This window comes from Leucoraja erinacea, unplaced genomic scaffold (genome assembly GCF_028641065.1).
Source record: "Leucoraja erinacea ecotype New England unplaced genomic scaffold, Leri_hhj_1 Leri_1533S, whole genome shotgun sequence".
Lineage (NCBI taxonomy): Eukaryota > Metazoa > Chordata > Chondrichthyes > Rajiformes > Rajidae > Leucoraja > Leucoraja erinaceus.
Window position 1 is genome coordinate 9,714 of NW_026575818.1, and position 20,792 is coordinate 30,505.

The following is a 20,792-nucleotide window of genomic DNA, read 5'->3' on the forward strand; positions in this document are numbered from 1 at the left end:
TTTGTAACTAAAGTTTGTGATTGATGAAACACAGTATGACCAGTGTATTATATACGTGACGTGACTTACGGCAAAAGCTTCAACTCGTTGCCAGAACTGAAGATGCACAGGCGGCTGCACACGGGGGAGCGCCCCTACACCTGCAGCCACTGCGGCAAGAGCTTCATCCGTTCCGCCAGGCTGCTGGCCCACCAGCAGGTGCACACCAGTGAGCATCACCTCCCCAGGCCCTTTGGCTGCCCCGACTGCGGCAAGGACTTCAGGAGGGCGCAGGACCTGAAGATCTACCGGCGGGTGCACACGGGCGAGAAGCCGTTCGGCCGCCGCACCTGTTGCAAGAGCCTTGCCCAGTTTGGGCTGTGGCGGCACCGGCGGGTGTACAGCAGCGAGCGGCCCTTCGCCTGACCCGACTGCGGCAAAGGCTTCAAGTCGGCACAGGGGCTGAAGGTGCACGGGCGGCGTGTGCACACGGGGAAACGCCCCGACACCTGCGGCAAGGGCTTCACCAGTTGCAGTAACAACCCCTCGGTCACAAGCGCACCCACACTGGCGAGAGCCCCTTCACCTGTGCCGAGTGCGGCAAGGGCTTCACCCGCTCCTCCAGGCTGCAGTCCCACGAGCGGGTGCACACCGGCGACTGTCCCGTTCCCAGCCCGGTGTGTGGAGAGTGTTTTGCCATGGCCTCCCACGCCCTGCACACCAGTAGCCAGCTCGACGGCTGCCCGTGCTGCGGTGAGGTGTTTGGCAGCTCGCGGGGGTTGCGGCAGCGCCAGCGGCTGCTCCCACTGCAGCAAGCGTTTCAAGAGCACTCGAGGGCTGCGGGAGCACCAGCGGATACACAGACCGTGATGGAGAAGGTGCATTTTAATTGTCACCGTTAAGTTTCAAGTGTATTCCAGTGAGTGGCAATTCGTAATTCTAAACTCTGTTAATTAAGATGAAAATAACAAATGAATGAATCTTCTGCTGTATTGTTTACCAGCGTGGATCGTGCGGCAAGATGGAGTGAGTCCTCATTACAGACGAGATTAATTCTGGATACTGAACCTGCGCTAACACTTTATAACCATATAACCATATAACAATTACAGCACGGAAACAGGCCATCTCGGTCCTACAAGTCCATGCCGAACAAATTTTTTTTCCCCCTTAGTCCCACCTGCCTGCACTCATACCATAACCCTCCATTCCCTTCTCATCCATATGCCTATCCAATTTATTTTTAAATGATACCAACGAACCTGCCTCCACCACTTCCACTGGGAGCTCATTCCACACCGCCACCACTCTCTGCGTAAAGAAGTTCCCCCTCATATTACCCCTAAACTTCTGTCCCTTAATTCTGAAGTCATGTCCTCTTGTTTGAATCTTCCCTATTCTCAAAGGGAAAAGCTTGTCCACATCAACTCTGTCTATCCCTCTCATCATTTTAAAGACCTCTATCAGGTCCCCCCTTAACCTTCTGCGCTCCAGAGAATAAAGACCTAACTTATTCAACCTATCTCTGTAACTTAGTTGTTGAAACCCAGGCAACATTCTAGTAAATCTCCTCTGTACTCTCTCTATTTTGTTGACATCCTTCCTATAATTGGGCGACCAAAATTGTACACCCTACTCCAGATTTGGTCTCACCAATGCCTTGTACAATTTTAACATTACATCCCAGCTTCTATACTCAATGCTCTGATTTATAAAGGCTAGCATACCAAAAGCTTTCTTTACCACCCTATCTATATGAGATTCCACCTTCAAGGAACTATGCACGGTTATACCCAGATCCTTCTGTTCAACTGTATTCTTCAATTCCCTACCATTTACCATGTACGTCCTATTTTGATTTGACCTGCCAAGGTGTAGCACCTCACATTTATCAGCATTAAACTCCATCTGCCATCTTTCAGCCCATTTTTCCAAATGGCCTAAATCACTCTGTAGACTTTGGAAATCCTCTTCATTATCCACAACACCCCCTATCTTGGTATCATCTGCATACTTACTAATCCAATTTACCACACCTTCATCCAGATCATTGATGTACATGACAAACAACAAAGGACCCAACACAGATCCCCGAGGCACCCCACTAGTCACCTGCCTCCAAACCGATAAACAGCCATCCACCATTACCCTCTGGCTTCTCCCATTCAGCCACTGTTGAATCCATCTTGCTATTCCTGCATTTATACCCAACAGTTGAACCTTCTTAACCAACCTTCCATGAGGAACCTTGTCAAAGGCCTTACTAACGTCCATATAGACAACATCCACTGCTTTACCCTCGTCAATTTCCCTAGTAACCTCTTCAAAAAATTCAAGAAGATTAGTCACACACTTTATAGTCGAACATTTGAAACAAAAAGAATTGATTGTTTATTTCATGCCATGTAAAATGTAAACCATAGCAGTCAGATTTAGAAACATAGAAAATAGGTGCAGGAGTAGAGGCCATTCGGCCCTTCGAGCCTGCACCGCCATTCAATATGATCATGGCTGATCATCCAACTCAGTATCCTGTACCTGCCTTCTCTCTTTACCTTTACCTACCTGATCCCTTTAGCCACAAGCGCCACATCTAACTCCCTCTTAAATATAGCCAATGAACTGTGGCCTCGACTACCTTTCTGTGGCAGAGAATTCCACAGATTCACCACTCTGTGTGGGAAAAAAATGTTTTTCTCATCTCGGTCCTAAACGATTTCCCCCTTATCCTTAAACTGTGTGTGGCCCCTTGTTCTGGACTTCCCCATCATCGGGAACAATCTTCCTGCATCTAGCCTGTCCAACCCCTTAAGAATTTTGCAAGTTTCTATAAGATCCCCTCTCAATCTTCAAAATTTTAGCGTGTACAAGCCGAGTCTCTCCAGACTTCCTTCATATGAAAGTCCTGACACCCCAGGACTCAGTTTGGTGCACCTTCTCTGTACTCCCTCTATGGCAAGAATGTCTTTCCTCAGATTAGGAGACCAAAACTGTACACAATACTCCAGGTGTGGTCTCACCAAGACCCTGTACAACTGCAGTAGAACCTCCCTGCTCCTATACTGAAATACTTTTGCTATGAAACAGACATTAGGCACAGGAGGAGGCCATTCGGCCCTTCGAGCCAGCACCGCCATTCACTGTGATCATGGCTGATCATCCCCAATCAGTGCCTTCTTTCTGCCTTCTCCCCATATCCGCTGACTCCACTATCTTTAAGAGCCCTATCTAGCTCTTTCTTGAAAGTTTCCAGTGAACCGCCCTCCACCGCCCTCTGAGGTAGAGAGTTCCACAGACTCACAACTCTCTCGTATCAGAACTGAGCGAGGAGGAGGACTCAAATGCAGGCTCACACACAGGACAGATCAGTGTTCAGAGTTTAATCGGTCCAAGTCCGCACACAGGTAAGCAAAAACGGAGGCAACAGTACAATCAAGGAGCAGGCAAAAACAGTGGCCGAAAAACAGGCAATGGTCGAGATAACAAGGTCAAAAGATTTCTAGAGCTGGCACGAGGTGATACAAAGTAACGTACACAACGAACTGGCAATGAGAACTAAAACACAAAGGGCTTAAATACATAGACTAACAGGGGATAACGAGACACAGGTGAAACACACATCAGTGCGGGGCCAACAATCACACGAGGGGAAACGACGTGACAGGAAATGGGACCTGAAACGAGAAGAGATGTGAGACACCAAAATAATACAAGAATGCAAACAATAATAATAAAGACAATAATAAACGGAAACTAGATCAAACGCGAGACCTGACATCTGGGTGGAAAAGTGTTTCCTCGTCTCCGTTCTAAATGGCCGGCCCCTTATTCTTCAACTGTGTGTTTTGCCCCTGGTTCTGGACTCCCCCAACATCGGGAATTGCTTGCTTGCCTCTTCTTTTTAAAAAGTTAGTGTTCACAAAATGAATTTTGGTTGTCAGGTGGCTGCTGCCCAATTGTTTGCCTCGCCTTTTAAAATTAGAACATCAGCGAACTCTGTGAACTTTCTCTCTCCTTCAGTGTCTCGGCTACGGGGAGATCTCGGTCGAGCTGAACGAGGCTTTGCTGAACTGAGCACAGGATTTCTGGAGTTGAACGACAGCCTCCGGCGATCTGATGAGCGATATCTGGCCCTGAACTCCACGCTAGACATCTGTGTTACGGGAACTCGAGGCTGAATCTCTCGGGCCAAAGTTGCGCTGGGAATCTTTCTGTCTCGATGGCGAAACTCTCTGCCTATTGCTCCCTCCACTCTGAATCCCCCCAGGAGGTTAGCCATCTGAAGAACGAAATCCAGAACCTTAATGGAACCAATATCCAGCTCTGTAGAGATGTCCAGAACTATCTCCAGAGAGTGAAAGGCGAGTAGCTCCTAATCTACTGACAGAGCCCAACTTGCCCACACCGACCAACATGCCCCATCTACACTAGTCCCACCCCGACCAACATGCCCCATCTACACTAGTCCCACCCCGACCAACATGCCCCATCTACACTAGTCCCACCCCGACCAACATGCCCCATCCGCACTAGTCCCACCCCGACCAACATGCCCCATCTACACTAGTCCCACCCCGACCAACATGCCCCATCTACACTAGTCCCACCCCGACCAACATGCCCCATCTACACTAGTCCCACCCCGACCAACATGCCCCATCTACACTAGTCCCACCCCGACCAACATGCCCCATCTACACTACCCCGACCAATATGCCCCATCTACACTAGTCCCACCCCGACCAACATGCCCCATCTACACTAGTCCCACCCTGACCAACATGCCCCATCTACACTAGTCCCACCCCGACCAACATGCCCCATCTACACTAGTCCCACCCCGACCAACATGCCCCATCTACACTAGTCCCACCCGACCAACATGCCCCATTTACACTAGTCCCACCCCGACCAACATGCCCCATCTACACTAGTCCCACCCTGACCAACATGCCCCATCTACACTAGTCCCACCCTGACCAATATGCCCCATCTACACTAGTCCCACCCCGACCAATATGCCCCATCTACACTAGTCCCACCCCGACCAACATGCCCCATCTACACTAGTCCCACCCCGACCAATATGCCCCATCTACACTAGACCCACCCCGACCAACATGCCGCATCTACACTAGTACCACCCCGACCAACATAGCCATACCTACACTAGTCCCACCCTGACCAACATGCCCATCTACACTAGTCCCAGCCCTGACCAACATGCCCCATCTACACTAGTCCCGCCCCGACCAACATACCCCATCTACACTAGTCCCACCCTGACCAACATGCCCCATCTACACTAGTCCCACCCTGACCAACATGCCCCATCTACACTAGTCCCACCCTGACCAACATGCCCCATCTACACTAGTCCCACCCTGACCAACATGCCCCATCTACACTAGTCCCACCCCGACCAATGTGCCCCATCTACACTACACAATATGCCCCATCTACACTACCCCGACCAACATGCCCCATCCACACTAGTCCCACCCTGACCAACATGCCCCATCTACACTAGTCCCACCCCGACCAACATGCCCCATCGACACTAGTCCCACCCCGACCAACATGCCCCATCTACACTAGTCCCACCCCGACCAACATGCCCCATCTACACTAGTCCCACCCCGACCAACATGCCCCATCTACACAAGTCCCACCCCGACCAACATGCCCCATCTACACAAGTCCCACCCCGACCAACATGTATGGACTTTAATTAATTTAATTGCACCCTTTTACAATGTGAATAAATCAATTAATTAATTAATTAATTAATTCATTAAATTGAGGGCCAAAACAATATGTTTCCATAACACAGTCAATTAAACATTGTCACTAATGCCAGCCTGTTGTAGAGTAATATGTCTTCAACAGCTCATCTCGGAGCTGCCTGCGATAATTTACCGGGAAAAAGTGCTCCGATCGCGGGGCCTAGGTACCCGCCGTAAAGTGAAGCCGCGGTCTCAATTAAGAAGCGGCCGATTCGCGAATGCGGAGCCGCGGATCATCTCCGCGGGGGGGGGGGGGGGGGGGGGAGGCTGTACATAGTGCTATCTGTAGCTGCCTTTTTCAGGCCCCGCCAACGAGAGAAAACGGAGGGTTATTGATCGCAATTTATAGGCTTCCATTGCTGTGAGAAATGGTTGATTTTTCTGTAGAAATGAATTGGTGATATGTGAACTTGAACTAGTGTTTCTATGGTAGTAATCTATTGTTACTCTCATTAACATTAAGAAGAGATTTAAATTTTATGAATTGAAGTCCATGCAGACTTAATGACTTTGAGATTTTTATTTTCTGTAGCCTCTACTGAAACTTGAAATAACTTATCAATTGTAGTAAATTACAGTGTAAGTCTCATTGACATTAAATAGAGGTTGACACTTTATGAATTGAAGTCCATGCAGACCCAAGTACTATAAGATGTTTCTTTCTCTAGCTATTCTGCACCCTCTGCTCCTGCACTTGAACATGAAGTCTTATCTATGGCTGTAAATTACAGTGTCAGTCTCATTGACATTAAGAAGAGATTGACATTTTATGAATCGACGTCCATGCAGACCTAAGTAATATGATTTTTTTTTTTCTGCAGCTTCTGCCCCTCCACTCTTCAGAGCCTGTCCACACAAAAGTGTTTTGTGTGGACATGCACTGTGCTTTAATGAAATTTGATAATTTGCTGACTTACCATCCCATCTACCTGGACATGCATACATGTTTAATTTCCTCATTGATATGTCGATATTGTCTTACATAATATAAAACATGAAAAGATGTAAAATACACCCTGACACATATTATCTTCTATTATTAGGAGGCAGCAGTGTATCCCGGCTTATCATGCAGAGTGCTTCTGCAACATAACAACAATAAATTGAACAATAGCAAAGTCTAGAAGGAAGAAAGGTAATGATAGGACTCAAACAACAAATCTTTTTACTTATGGTCATATGATGTTACTTTGAAAAATGAAAAGATATATTTGAGGATGTTGATTTATATTACTTTTCATTTCCTTTTCCGTTTTCTTTTTCCTCTTTCAATTGAGTTCAAGACACTGAAAAGCCTGAAGCAGGTGAATCACCTCAAGAGGCAGTTCCTGATGGTGAAGCTGATGAGCCGGCCCCAAAGAGACTGCTTCGATCCATGACAAGTCATAGTCAACAAACAGCAACTGTCGAGCACACTGACCATAGGCATGTCCTACCAGCGCATTGCATCATTTGTAAAGGTTCAAAGTACACAAAATAAATAAATTGTGGAAAAAAATGATTATGTAAAGTTTTATTTTAATGTGGATCGTTTCCTTGTTTATTTGGTCAAATTATTTAAACAATGAGTGAATTACATATGATAATGGTGTGAAGGTGAATGACTGCAACAATCCACCCACCGATCCACACATACATACATACGCATACTTCCATGCATACAAACATACACATACATGCACACATAAAGCCGCACACACACGCATCCACACATCCATTCACACACAGACATACATGTACACATCCAAACATACATGCACACATACATCCATCCACACGTACACACACACTTACATCCACAGATACATGTTTGAAAGGCACACACAGACACACACACACAAACTAGTGATAAACAATGCAACACTTTTAGGGTTCTTTTAGGTTAAAGGTAATAGCCCTCATTTGCAAAGGCACCATCGGGGGGGGGGGGGGGGGGGGTATAACATAAATATAAGCTCATTGTAGCTTAAAATTAATATTCATCGAGTAAACATCAGAGCATTCGATTCTTGGCCGATATTTACATCAAAAATAAGACAGGTCTCTTACAGGTCTGGCACTGCCTCAGTCCCACTATGTCCGTCACCCCCACTTTGGCAGAGCGGGGTTCAGTAAATGGGGAAATCTAGAGGGTCTGTCCTGACCCTTTAATTAGGCAGGTTCATGAGTCCTTAATACCTGGGACATCAGCTGCAGTCTCATTTAATTTCCTATTAAAGAGACTGGAACATGCCTGCCTGGCACTGCTCCGGTCCCACTATGGCCGTCACCCCCACTCTGCACACTGACAGTCAGTGGGGTTCAGTAAAGGGAGGGACCCACAAGAACGGCCCCAACACATTAATTAGGCTGGTTCAGGAGCAGGACCTCTGCGACAGTGTCATTAAAAAACACCCTCACAATTATATTCACCATATTATTTTTACATAATATGACTAGACCAAGTGCAGACCCGTTGGGTCTGTTCCCCCAACGTGCGGTTGTGGGAGGGGGGGGGAGGCAGCATGCAGCGTCACACACACTAACTACCCCCTCCCCCCGCACTCATGCTAATTACCCCCCTTGATATTATATTAATATTATTAATTTGCTCCTTTTACCCCATAACCACCCAATCTACTGACGCATAGCCCCCAACTTGCAGTCCCATCTAGAGAGGGGGGGCGCGGGGGTAGAGAGTGAGGGCCGAGAAAAGGGGCAAAGACAGAGAGAGACAGAGGCACAGAGACAGGGGCAAGAAGGAGAGGAGGAGAAGAGGGAGGGTGGGCGAGGGGGAAAGATGGTGGAGGATGGGAGGATAGATAGAGGGTGAGAGTGAGGGGGGGAGAGAGAGGGGGTGCTGAGAGGGGGTTGAGGGGGAGAGGTGGGGGAGCAGGGAGGTGGGAGGGTGGTGGGTAGGGGGGGTGTGGATGGGAGGGGATTTAGGGGAGGGAGGGAGGTGAGGGTGGGGGAGGGGAAGAGGGGAGCGAGAGAGGGGGAGACGGGGTCGAAAGGGGGAAGGGGGCGGAGAGAGGGGGGAGGGAGTAGAGAGGGTGTGCTGAGAGGGGATGGGGACAGGTGAGGAGCAGGGAGGGGGGGGGGGGAGGGTGGACGGAAGGGGGTAGGGGTGTGTAGAGGGGAGGGGGAGAAGGGAGGAGGGGAGAGGGGAGGGGGAGAGAGGAGGGGGAGAAGAGAGGAGGGGGGAGAAGAGAGAGGGGGCTGGAGAGAGGAGAGGGGGTGAGAGAGAGGAGAGGCGAGAGACGAGAGAGGGAGGAGGAGAGGGGGGGGGGGGAGGGGGGGAGAAGGTGGGGAGGGGAGGGGGAGGGGGAGAGGAGGGTTGGGGAGAGAGGTAGGGAGAGAGAGGGGGGGAAAGAGAGAGAGAAAAGGGAGAGAGAGAGGGGGACGGGGGGGTAGAGAGTGAGGGCAGAGATGGAAGGGGCAGAGACAGAGAGAGGCAGAGACACAGAGAGAGAGGGGCAAGAGGGAGAGTGGGGTGGAGAGAAGGAGAAGAGGGAGGGTGGGTGAGGGGGGAAATGTGGGGGAGGAGGAGAGGGAGGAGGGGGTGCTGCGAGGGGGGATGAGGGGAGAGAGGGGGGGAGCAGGGAGGGGGACAGAAGGGGAGGGTGGACGGAAGAGGGTAGGGGGGTGTGGGGGGGTGGTGGTTTAGGGGAGGGAGGGAGGGTGCGGGAGGGGATGGAGGGGATGAGGGGGGGGAGAGAGAGAGGGGAAGAGGAGGGGAGAGAGGGGGATGTGGGGATAGAGAGGAGGGGAGAGAGAGAAATTGAGAGAGACGGGGGGGGTAGAGAGTGAGAAAGAGAGAGGGATAGGGAGAGAGAGAGGTGGGGAGAGAGAGGAGGAGAGAGAGCGAGAGTGCCTTTTTACTTCAACCCAAACCTCTCAAACAACCATTTCCAGCAGTACTTTTTTACTTCAAACTAACCATAACCATATTTTAATTTTCAAACCAAATTAAGGGTACTCACAGTTGTGTTCAGTGTCATTCAGAGCTCAGACCTCCATCTTGTAGAGACTGATTGAGGCACACCACTTCCTGGTTGTATAGTCCCTTCCCATCCTTCCAGCAGGGGCAGCAGAGAGAATGGTGATTTCTTTTAAAACATTAATTTCTCCCTGATTTTTCATCGATGGGAAAAATACTCTGGTCCAGGAGGGCAGAAGTTGGCTCTGATCAAGGTGGTCAAAAATGACGGCCGTAGGTGGCGGCGTTCTCTCGGAAATCGCAGCACAGTGGGCCAAAAGCGGTCAAGATCAGAGTTTTAGTAAAATAAGATTATACTTAATTATATATCATTACATTCATATTTACAAGTAATATATATATTTAATGCAGTCCATATATTGGTATAATAATATATAGTTTAAATGGATTGCAACACGGAAATAGGCTGCCCATTGTGTAATATGGGCATTGGCCATTAGATGGCGCTTATTTTCCCGATCTCATTTTCTAATTAGTTTAATTAATTAATGTGCAACGTCTGGCACTGACGAGTTATGACATCCTTCTCAATTATATTTCATCTAAATCTGTGGAAAATTTCATGTAGTTTGGTGACTTGGGTCACGAAAACTTATTTCTATACACATTTTTGATGCTCGGCCCACAGCCCACCCCGGGCTCCAACCTGCTCACTGCGCGCTTAGTTTTACATTTAGTTCCCCATTCCTTCTCTCCAGTGATGCTGCCTGACCCGCTGAGTTACTCCAGCATTTTGTACCGTTTCGGGTTAACTTAGAAGGCCAGGCAGCATAACCCTTCCCTTCATCAGACTAAGAGTGGGGGGGGGGGTTAAAGAGGCATGCAGACGGTGACGTGGAGAGATATAGAACAAATTAATAAAAGATATGCAAAAAAGTGAGGATGATATGTGAAACAGGCCAATGTTGGCTGTGGTCGAGATGACAAGTGTTTGACAACCGGTAGATCAGGTGGGACCAGGTGGACTGAGCGAAGGTGTTCTGAGAGTTTTAGCTCCAGGGTTGAGTTTAGAGTTCGATGTTAGTTTATATTAATTTGGAGTTTGAGTTTTAGTAAACATAGAAACATAGAAATTAGGTGCAGGAGTAGGCCATTCGGCCCTTCGAACCTGCACCGCCATTCAATATGATCATGGCTAATCATCCAACTCAGTATCCCGTACCTGGCTTCTCTCCATACCCTCTGATCCCGTTAGCCACAAGGGCCACATCAGTCTGGTGAACCTTCTCTGTACTCCCTCTATGGCAAGAATGTCTTTCCTCAGATTTGGAGACCAAAACTGTACGCAATACTCCAGGTGTGGTCTCACCAAGACCCTGTACAACTGCAGTAGAACCTCCCTGCTCCTATACTCAAATCCTATCGCTATGAAAGGATTGTTAATTGTTTTCTCTGTAAACCCCCTCTCCACTCCCCTTCCATTTCCCCTCCTCCCTCTCCCCATCCCCTCTCGCTCCTCCCTCCCTCTTTCCCTCCTCCCATACCCCATCCCTCCCTCCCTCCCCGACCTCACCCAGCGCCATACACGGGCTTGGAAGAGCACAGGTGCGGTCGCACGCCAAAGGCATCCGCGCCCCGCCCCGCCCCACACAACGTGGACCCTTCTGCTTCTCGTCTTCCTCGGACTCGCCGGTAAGTGTACTCCCCTCAGGGCACTTCCCGTGTTTCCTCCTTCCAACTCCTCCCTTCCCCCCTCCTCTGCTTACCCCTCCTGTCTCCCTCCCTCTCGTCTCTCCCCCTTCTTCTCCCCCGCTTCTCTCCCTCCCCCTTCGCTCTCTCTCTCCCCTCTTCTCCCTCCAATCATCTGCCCCCCTTTCTCTCCCGTCTTTCTCTCCTCCACTTTCTTGCCCCACTCTCCCCCCCCCCCCCTGTCTCTCTCCTCTTCACTCCCTCTCCCTTCTCTCTCGCCCCCTTTTTCCTTCCCCTCATCTCTCTGCCACTCTTTCTCCCTCTCCCCCACATTCTCTCCCCGCCTCTCTCCACCTCCTGTATCCCCCTCCTCTCTCCCCTCTCCATTTCCCCTCTCTCTAGCTCTCCTCTCGCCCCCCTCCGCTGGCAGTGACCGTGTTCTCTCTCTCCAACCCCCACAGCCGCGGCGCCCACAGCCAATGACAATATCGTGGGCGGTTACGTGTGCAGCAAACACGCCGAACCCTGGATCGTGTCCTTCAACTCCGGCTACCATCTGTGCGGCGGCGCCTTGATTCACCCGCGCTGGGTGGTGTCCTTATCTCACTGTTACCAGTCGTAAATACAGGGGTCTACACCCCCTCTCCCCGTCCCTGTAACCCCCTCCCCTCCGGTCACGGTCATGCTGATCAAACTGTCCCGGCCCGCCGTTCCCCTGCCCACGCAGTGCGCCCAGACCGGCGACATGTGTCTCATCTCCGGCGAGAGAGAGACGGTTGAGGGGCGGGTGACTGAGGGAAGTAGGGATTGAGGAGGCGGGGGTGCGAGTCTGGGGAGGGGGAGTCACAGACACGATGAGAGGGGGTGTTGGGACCGGAGGGGAGGGGGTTTAATCTCACACTTTTACCCCGCTAGCGGTTCGCTACTACCAGTGCTTAGACTCCCCGGTTGTGAGTGACGTGGACTGTCGCGGTTCCTACCCGGGAATTAATACTGACAACAAGATGTGGCTCGGCCACTTGGAGGGAGGCCGCAACAGCTGCGAGGTACAGACCCTTGCCCCTCCCCTCAGCTCCCGTCCCTACACCCACTCTCCCCGTCTTTGTGACCACCTTCCCTTCACTTCTCCCCCTCGCTCCCCACTACAGCGCGGAAGCAGGTCATTCGGCCCACTGCAAGGTACAGGTACACACACACACCCAACTCGCAGCGATAGGGAGGGAGGGAGGGAGGGAGGGGGAGGGGAGGTGGGTAGACGGGCTAAAGAGGGGGGGGGGGGTCGAGGGGGGGGGGGGGCGTGAAAGGGGGGAGAGGGGTCAGGGAGGACAGTGGGTAGAGAGGGGGAGTGAGGGGGGAGAGAGGGTGGGAGGGGGGGGGAGATGGTGTGAGAAGGGGGGAGAGAAGGGGATGTGGAGGGAGGGGGTGGTTGGGGGGGAGAGAGGCTGGGGAGAGAGAGGGGAGAGTGGAGGGGTGAGAGAGAAGGGAGAGACAAGAGAGGCCGGGGAGGGAGAGGAGATGTGAATGGGGGGAGAGGAGGAAGAGGGAGAGAGGAGGAGGAGGGAGGAGAGGAGGTGGGGGTGGGGAGAGGAGGAGAAGAGGAGCGTGGCTGGCGGCCGGGGAGCCGCGGGCGGGCGGGTGGCAGCAGGGAGCGGGGAGCAACGGCGAGGAGCTGGGGAGCGGGGAGCAGCAGGCCGAGCGCGGAGCTGGCGTCAACCAGAGGACTGCTAGTTCAACGGCTTCAATCCAGGGCCCGACTTGCTCGCTTTTGAATAACGGGGGTGGGATGTAAGAGGGGGAGGGCGAGGTCTCGACCTGAACCGCAACTCTCTCACCAGAGCCCCTGCCCGTCCCGCTGAGCCACCGCAGACAGGGAGTTGAAGGTGGACACGGGGGGTTCACCTTCAACTTCAGAGCCAAACAAAAAACACTGAGTGCTGGAGGAACTTAGCGGGCAAGGCAGCACCCGCGGTGGGAAAATATCACTTATCAGAAGCCACCAAGGGCCACGACTCCCCACCTCCTCCCCTCAACAGAAAGGAACCGCAGATGCAGCCATCACCGCAAAACGACTAAGAATGAACTGTCAATGCTGGAAAATCGAAGGTTGACAAATATGCTGGAGAAACTCAGCGGGTGTGAAGCCCTGTCCGAATGTGCGAGTTCACCCAAGACCTCTCCCGAGTTTATTAAAAAAAAATCAATACTCTTCCCCCCCCCCCCAACTCCCACCCACACACGCGAATGCTGGAGAAACTCAGCGGGTGCAGCAGCATCTATGGAACGAAGGAAATAGACAACGTTTCGGCCCCGATGCACCCGCTGAGTTTCTCCAGCATTCGTGTGTGTGGGTGGGAGTTGGGGGATGGGGGGGGAGAGAGACATAAGGCAGCCTGAAGAATGGATCGCCTGTCCATTTCCCTCCGTAGATGCTTCCTGGCCCGCGGAGTTCATCCATTCATGCCTGTGTGAGAGGGAGGGAGGGAGAGAGAGAGGCACACACAAGGTGGATGTGAAATCTCACCTGCCTGTTTCAGTGACAGACACCCACCGCCACTAAATGAAGACACCCCCATCTGTCTCCCCCTCCTCTCCCTCGACTCCACCTCCTTTCCCTCCCAACTCCAGTCCCGTCCCAAGTTCGGTCTGTCAAACGCAACACGCCAGTCCTTTGAAGATAGACACAAGTTGCTTGGAGCAACTCAGCGGGACAGGCAGCATCTCTGGAGAGAAGGAACGGGTGGCGTTTCGGGTCGAGAGCCTTCTTCAGACTGAAAGTTTCACCTCTCAGTAGATCATAAAATAACACAATCATCACGGTCAATGTGAGACAGTCTTTATTCATATTTGACAAAATAAAAAGACGACTTCTTGCACATATTGAGAGAAGGTGCATCACACCAAACAACATTTGTCTAAAAAAACACAGATTATTCTTCAGCTCATTAAAGAGCTCGGGTGAAAAAAACCAATAAACATCATTTGTGCCACGTGATTAACTACACTACAGTCCATGATGTTCATTCACGATTAACGGGCAAGATCGGGAGACGGACAAATCACTCGCACAAATGACAGAATTGCCGAGTACCGTGGGAACTCTTTATCTACCCCCCCGTTATATCGTGCGGAACTCGTGCTGGACCACGACCACTTCACTCTGGTGACATCTTGCGTCAGGTCGCACCGTGAGAACTGGCCATTAGTCTTTGTCTCGTCCCTCCTTGTTCTCCCTCTGCACTGAGGCGATCGATCCAGGCCGAAGATGCCGCTCTCCAGTCCAGTGGACCTCCGTGGTGATGTCACCGCTGCCGAAAGCCGGAACGCCGTCTCCGCTCCGAGTCGGCCCAACACAGCCTCAGCTCCGAGTCCCGCTGCCCCAGCTCCGAGTCCCGCTGCATCAGCTCCGACTCCCACAGCCACAGCTCCGAGTCCCACTGCCCCACTCCGAGTCCCACAGCCTCAGCTCCGAGTCCCACAGCCACAGCTCCGAGTCCCACAGCCACAGCTCCGAGTCCCGCTGCCCCAGCTCCGAGTCCCACAGCCACAGCTCCGAGTCCCGCTGCCCCAGCTCCGAGTCCCACTGCCCCAGCTCCAAGTCCCGCTGCCCCAGCTCCGAGTCCCACTGCCCCAGCTCCGAGTCCCGCTGCATCAGCTCCGAGTCCCACTGCTCCGAGTCCCACTGCCCCAGCTCTGAGTACCGCTGCATCAGCTCCCACTGCCCCACTCCGAGTCCCGCAGCCTCAGCTCCGAGTCCCGCTGCATCAGCTCCAAGTCCTGCTGCCCCAGCTCTGAGTACCGCTGCATCAGCTCCGAGTCCCACTGCCCCAGCTCCGAGTCCCACTGCATCAGCTCCGAGTCCCACTGCCCCACTCCAAGTCCCACTGCCCCAGCTCTGAGTCCCGCTGCATCAGTTCCAAGTCCCGCTGCATCAGCTCCAAGTCCCGCTGCATCAGCTCCTTTGACTCGAGTAAAACTCCCGGAAACGATGGCTTACCGGCCGGGTTGTACTCGGCTCTGTGGGACTGGGTGGGCCCGGACCTGCTGGAAGTGTACAATGACATGCTTCTAGCCGGCAGCATGTCAGACTCCATGAGGAAGGGCAGCATCACCCCAATCTACAAGCAGAAGGGGGAGAGGAAGGATATAAAGAATTGGAGACCCATAACATTGTTGAATGTAGATTACAAGATCCTGTCTAAGGCCATCACCGACCGGGTCAAGTCTGCTCTGGGACGGGTGATCCACCCGGACCAAACCTGTGCTGTACCTGGCAGGAAAATCTCAGACAGCCTAGCATTGCTGAGAGATACCATCGCCTACATGCAGGACAGACGGGTGGATGCCTGCCTAGTCAGCTTGGACCAGGAGAAGGCCTTCGACAGGACGTTGCACACATACATGAGGGGCGTGCTCTCCAAAATGGGCTTTGGGGAGGGAATCCGAAATTGGATCAAACTGCTCTACACCAATATCAGTAGTGCAGTCCAAATCAATGGCTTGGAATCAGACAGTTTCCCTGTAAGGTGTGGAGTCAGGCAGGGTTGCCCTCTCTCTCCTGTCTTGTTTGTCTGCTGTATTGAACCTTTGGCCGAGTCCATCAGGAAGGATGCGAGCATAAGAGGAGTGACATTGCCAGGCAGTGGGGGCATTCAAGTCAAGACCTCCCTGTACATGGACGATGTCGCCGTCTTCTGCTCGGATCCAAGGTCGGTCCGCAGATTGATCAGCATCTGCGACCAGTTAGAGTCGGCCATGGGAGCCAGGGTGAACCGCAGGAAGAGCGAGGCCATGCTCTTTGGCAACTGGCCCGACCGATCTTCCGTCCCCTTTACCATCAAGCCTGACTTCTTGAAGGTGCTGGGGATCTGGTTCGGGGGGGCTGAGGCGAGTAACAAGAATTGGCTGGAGCGGATAGCCAAGGTGGGGAGGAAGCTGGAGCTGTGGAGGCAACGCTCCCTCTCCATAACCGGGAAAAATCTGGTCATCAGGTGTGAGGTGCTCTCGGGGTTGCTGTACTTGGCACAAGTGTGGCCTGTCCCTCCCTCCTACGCCACGGGGATCACCCGGGCCGTCTTCCAGTTCATCTGGGGGTCGAGGATTGACCGGGTGTGACGGGTCACAATGTACAAGTCGGCAGACAACGGGGGTAAAAGCGTGCCCAACGTCGCCCTCATCCTGATGGCCACCTTTGTGTGTGGCTGCATCAGGCGGAGTGTAGAGCCAAGGCACGTGGGCACCAAGTGTCACTACCTGCTGAGGTTCTACCTGTCCCTGGTGTTGCGAAGGATGGGCCTGGTGCAGATGCCACGCAATGTGCCAGTCAGCTGGACATTGCCACCCCATCTGTCATCTGTGGAAAGGTTCTTCCGGACCAACACCTTTGACTACATGTCCATTGGGCAGTGGTCAGCACGGAATGTCCTGCAGTCCTCCCAGAGCAGACTGCACAGCTTGTCTGGCAAAATGCCTCATCGCCAGAACTCACCAACAAGCACCAAGACCTGTGGCACACTGATGCTGGATGTACTCTCCACACACAAAGGCCTTGAACAGGAGCTGCCTCCTCACTACAAGCTGTGAGACACAGCAGCACTGGTCCCTTCCTGCATCCTCAGCCAAGACTACGTGTCTCCCAAGGCAAGGCTCTGCACTGCATGACTCAGTCTATGTCTAGACATAGTGATGACAATGGGTGCAGTGAGTGTGCCATGGTCAGTCTGTGCTGAAATGCTGCTGTGTATCCTCGCTCCGGGGGCATCATTTTATTGCTGCACATTAATTCTGAACTGTGCGCACGACTGATTTACAGTTAAATAGCATCCATCTTCCAGTACGGGACAATTAATTACTTTAGTACGGGGACTATTTGTTGAAAACATGTACTCCCAAGGTCTCAAACAGGAATAAGGTGAATGAATAATCTGTTTCAGGTGCTGGAGATCAAGGAAAATCTTGATCCAGGAGGATATTGCCAAGGAACCGCAAGGAACGAGAATGATCCCAGGAATTATGATATGTCGAGTGTTTGATCATAACATATGATGAGAGTTTGACAGCGCTGGGCCTGTACTCACTGGAGTTTAGAAGGATGAAGGGGCACCTCATTGAAACTTACCGAACAATGAAAGGCTTGGATAGCGGATGTGGAGAGGATGTTTCCACTAGTGGGAGAGTCTAGGACCAGAGCTCATAGCCTCAGTATTAAAAGACGTTCCTCTAACAAGGAGATGAGGAGGAATTTCCTGAGTCAAAGGTGGCGAATCTGTGGGATACATTGCCACAGAAAGCTGTGGAGGACAAGTCAGTGGATATTTTTAAGGCAGAGGTAGATAGATTCTTGATTCACAAGGTTAATTCCCTATGTTGAAAGAATAGAGAGACTGGGCTTGTATACACAGGAATTTAGAAGGATGAGAGGGCATCTTATTGAAACATAAGATTATTAAGGGATTGGACACGCTAGAGGCAGGAATCATGTTCCCGACGTTGGGGGAGTCCAGAAACAGGAGCCACAGTTTGAGAATAAGGGGTAGGCTATTTAGAACGGAGATGAAGAAAACCTTTTTCACCCAGAGAGTTGTGAATCTGTGGAATTCTCTGCCTCAGAAGGCAGTGGAGGCCAATTCTCTAGATGTTTTCAAGAGAGTTATTTAAAGCTCATAGCGGAATCAAGGGATATGGGGAGAAGGCAGGAGCGGGGTACTGATTGTGGATGATCAGCCATGATCACAATGAATGGTGGTGCTGGCTCGAAGGGCCGAATGGCCTACTCCAGCACCTATTGTGTATTGATTAGTACGGGTGTCAGGAGTTATGCGGAGAAGGCAGGAGAATGGTGACAGGAGGAAGGGATAGATCAGTCATGATTGAATGACTGTGGGCTTGATGGGCTGAATGGCCTAATTCTGCTCCTCCCAGTTATGACCTCATGAAGCATCGATATACACATCAACAGCCAGACTGACCTCAAGGAGTGGCAGAGTTGAACAGCATGGATACAAGCCCCACCCTGCCCATGCCCCCTGTTGTGCTAATCTACACTCATCCCCATTGGCCGTTCAATACCCCAGCACAACAGATTCAGTTATGCAAACATCATGAGTTCAAGTCCAGAGATGATCATTGAGGCCGGGTCACCGGCTGCCACCCAGCTTGGCCTAACCTCCCGGCATCACTCAGATGGACATTGAAGAACAGTTGGCATTCATCTTCCTGCAGATTCCAGCAAGTGGGAGACGAGGAGAAACTGGGAACTTTGTTTTGGTTTTATGGATGATGTTTCAGCCCGTTAGTCACTGGCGTACAGTTGCAAGAATGCTGGGTATTTTGGGATCAGATGCCACCGGTGGATCCATCAGAAGGGGTGGGTTGGTTTTGTTGAAATGCTGTGGCCTCCGTAGCTCACAGTACTGGGCTCATTTCCTGCAAGCATCAAATGGCTACCAGGAACTTTGGTTTCTTGAATATTTTCTTCTTTGCATTCTTCAGCCGGTAAACCACATTGGCAACATCATCTGAGAAATTCTGAGGACAGAGAACAATGTGCATGTTGTCAGTGCATAGAGGCATGCAGTACCAGAACAGGCCCTTCAGCCCAACTCCTACATACTGACCAAGATGTCTCATCTCAGCTAGTCCCATCTGCCCATGTTTGGCCCATATCCCTCTAAACTATCCATGTAACTATCCAAATATCTTTTAATTGCCGTCATAGTCCCAGCCTCAACTATCTCCTCTGGCAGCTCGTTCCATACGCCCTGTGTGAAAAAGTGACCCCTCAGATTACTGTTCAATATTTTTCCCTCTCACCTTAAACTTATATCCTCTGGTTTTTGATTCCCTTACCCTGGGAAAAAGACTCTGCTTTCTCCCTATCTACTTCCCAATGAAACTGTTCATGGGGAACAAGGACATGGCGGACCAATTGAATAACTACTTTGGTTCCGTCTTCACTAAGGAAGACATAAATAATCTGCCGTAAATAGCAGGGGACCGCGGGTCAAAGGAGAACTAAGTGAAGTCCAGGTTAGCCGGGAAGTGGTGTTAGGTAAATTGAAGGCCGATAAATCCCCAGGGCCAGATAGGCTGCATCCCAGAGTACTTAAGGAAGTAGCTCCAGAAATAGTGGATGCATTTGTGATAATTTTTCAAAACTCTTTAGATTCTGGAGTAGTTACTGAGGATTGAAGGGTAGCTAATGTAACCCCACTTTTTAAAAAGGGAGGGAGAGTGAAAACGGGGAATTACAGACCAGTTAGTCTAACATCAGTAGTGGGGAAACTGCTAGAGTCAGTTATTAAAGATGGGATAGCAGCACATTTGGAAAGTGGTGAAATCAATGGACAAAGTCAGCATGGATTTACGAAAGGTAAATCATGTCTAACGAATCAGTGGATGCGTTATATCTGCACTTTCAGAAGGCTTTCGGCAAGGTCCCACATAAGAGATTAGTATACAAACTTAAAGCACACGGTATTGGGGGTTCAGTATTGATATGGATAGAGAACTGGCTGGCAAAGAGGAAGCAAAAAGTAGGAGTAAACTGGTCCTTTTCGGAATGGCAGGCAGTGACTAGTGGGGTACCGCAAGGCTCAGTGCTTGGACCCCAGCTATTTACAATATATATTAATGATTTGGACGAGGGAATTGAATGCAACATCTCCAAGTTGCGGATGACACAAAGCTGGGGGGGACAGTGTTAACTAGATGGGGGATGCTAGGAGGCTGCAAGGTGACTTGCATAGGCTGGGTGAGTGGGCAAATGCATGGCAGATGCAGTATAATGTGGATAAATGTGTGGTTATCCACTATGGCAGATGCAGTATAATGTGGATAAATGTGAGGTTATCCACTTTGGTGGCAAAAACAGGAAAGGAGACTATTATCTGAATGGTGGCTGAATTAGGAAAAGGGGAGATGCAACGTGACATGGGTGTCATGGTACACCAGTCATTGAAAGTAGGCATGCAGGCCCAGCAGGCAGTGAAGAAAGCGAATGGTATGTTAGCATTCATAGCAAAATGAATTCAGTATTGGAGCAGATGTGTTCTCACCAAGGCCCTGTTCTACTGCAGTTGTACAGGACCTTGGTGAGACCACACCTGGACTATTGTGTACAGTTTTGGTCTCCAAATCTGAGGAAAAACATTCTCGCCATAGAGGGAGTACAGAGAAGGTTCACCAGACTGCTTCCTGGGATGTCAGGACTTTCATATGAAGAAAGACTGGATAAACGTGGCTTGTACTCGCTAGAATTTAGAAGATTAAGGGGGGATCTTATAGAAACATACAAAATTCTTGGACAGGCTAGATGCAGGAAGATTATTACCGATGTTGGGGAAGTCCAGAACATGGGGTCACAGTTTAAGGATAAGGGGAAATCTTTTAGGACCGATATGAGAAAAAAAAATAATTCACAT

At 51.0% G+C, this 20,792-nt stretch overlaps 1 pseudogene; it reads left to right on the forward strand.

Moving 5' to 3' along the window:
- The first annotated feature begins 677 nt into the window (after window positions 1–677).
- LOC129715946 (trypsin-like) lies at window positions 678–17,402 on the forward strand (annotated as a pseudogene).
- Window positions 17,403–20,792: the final 3,390 nt, after the last annotated feature.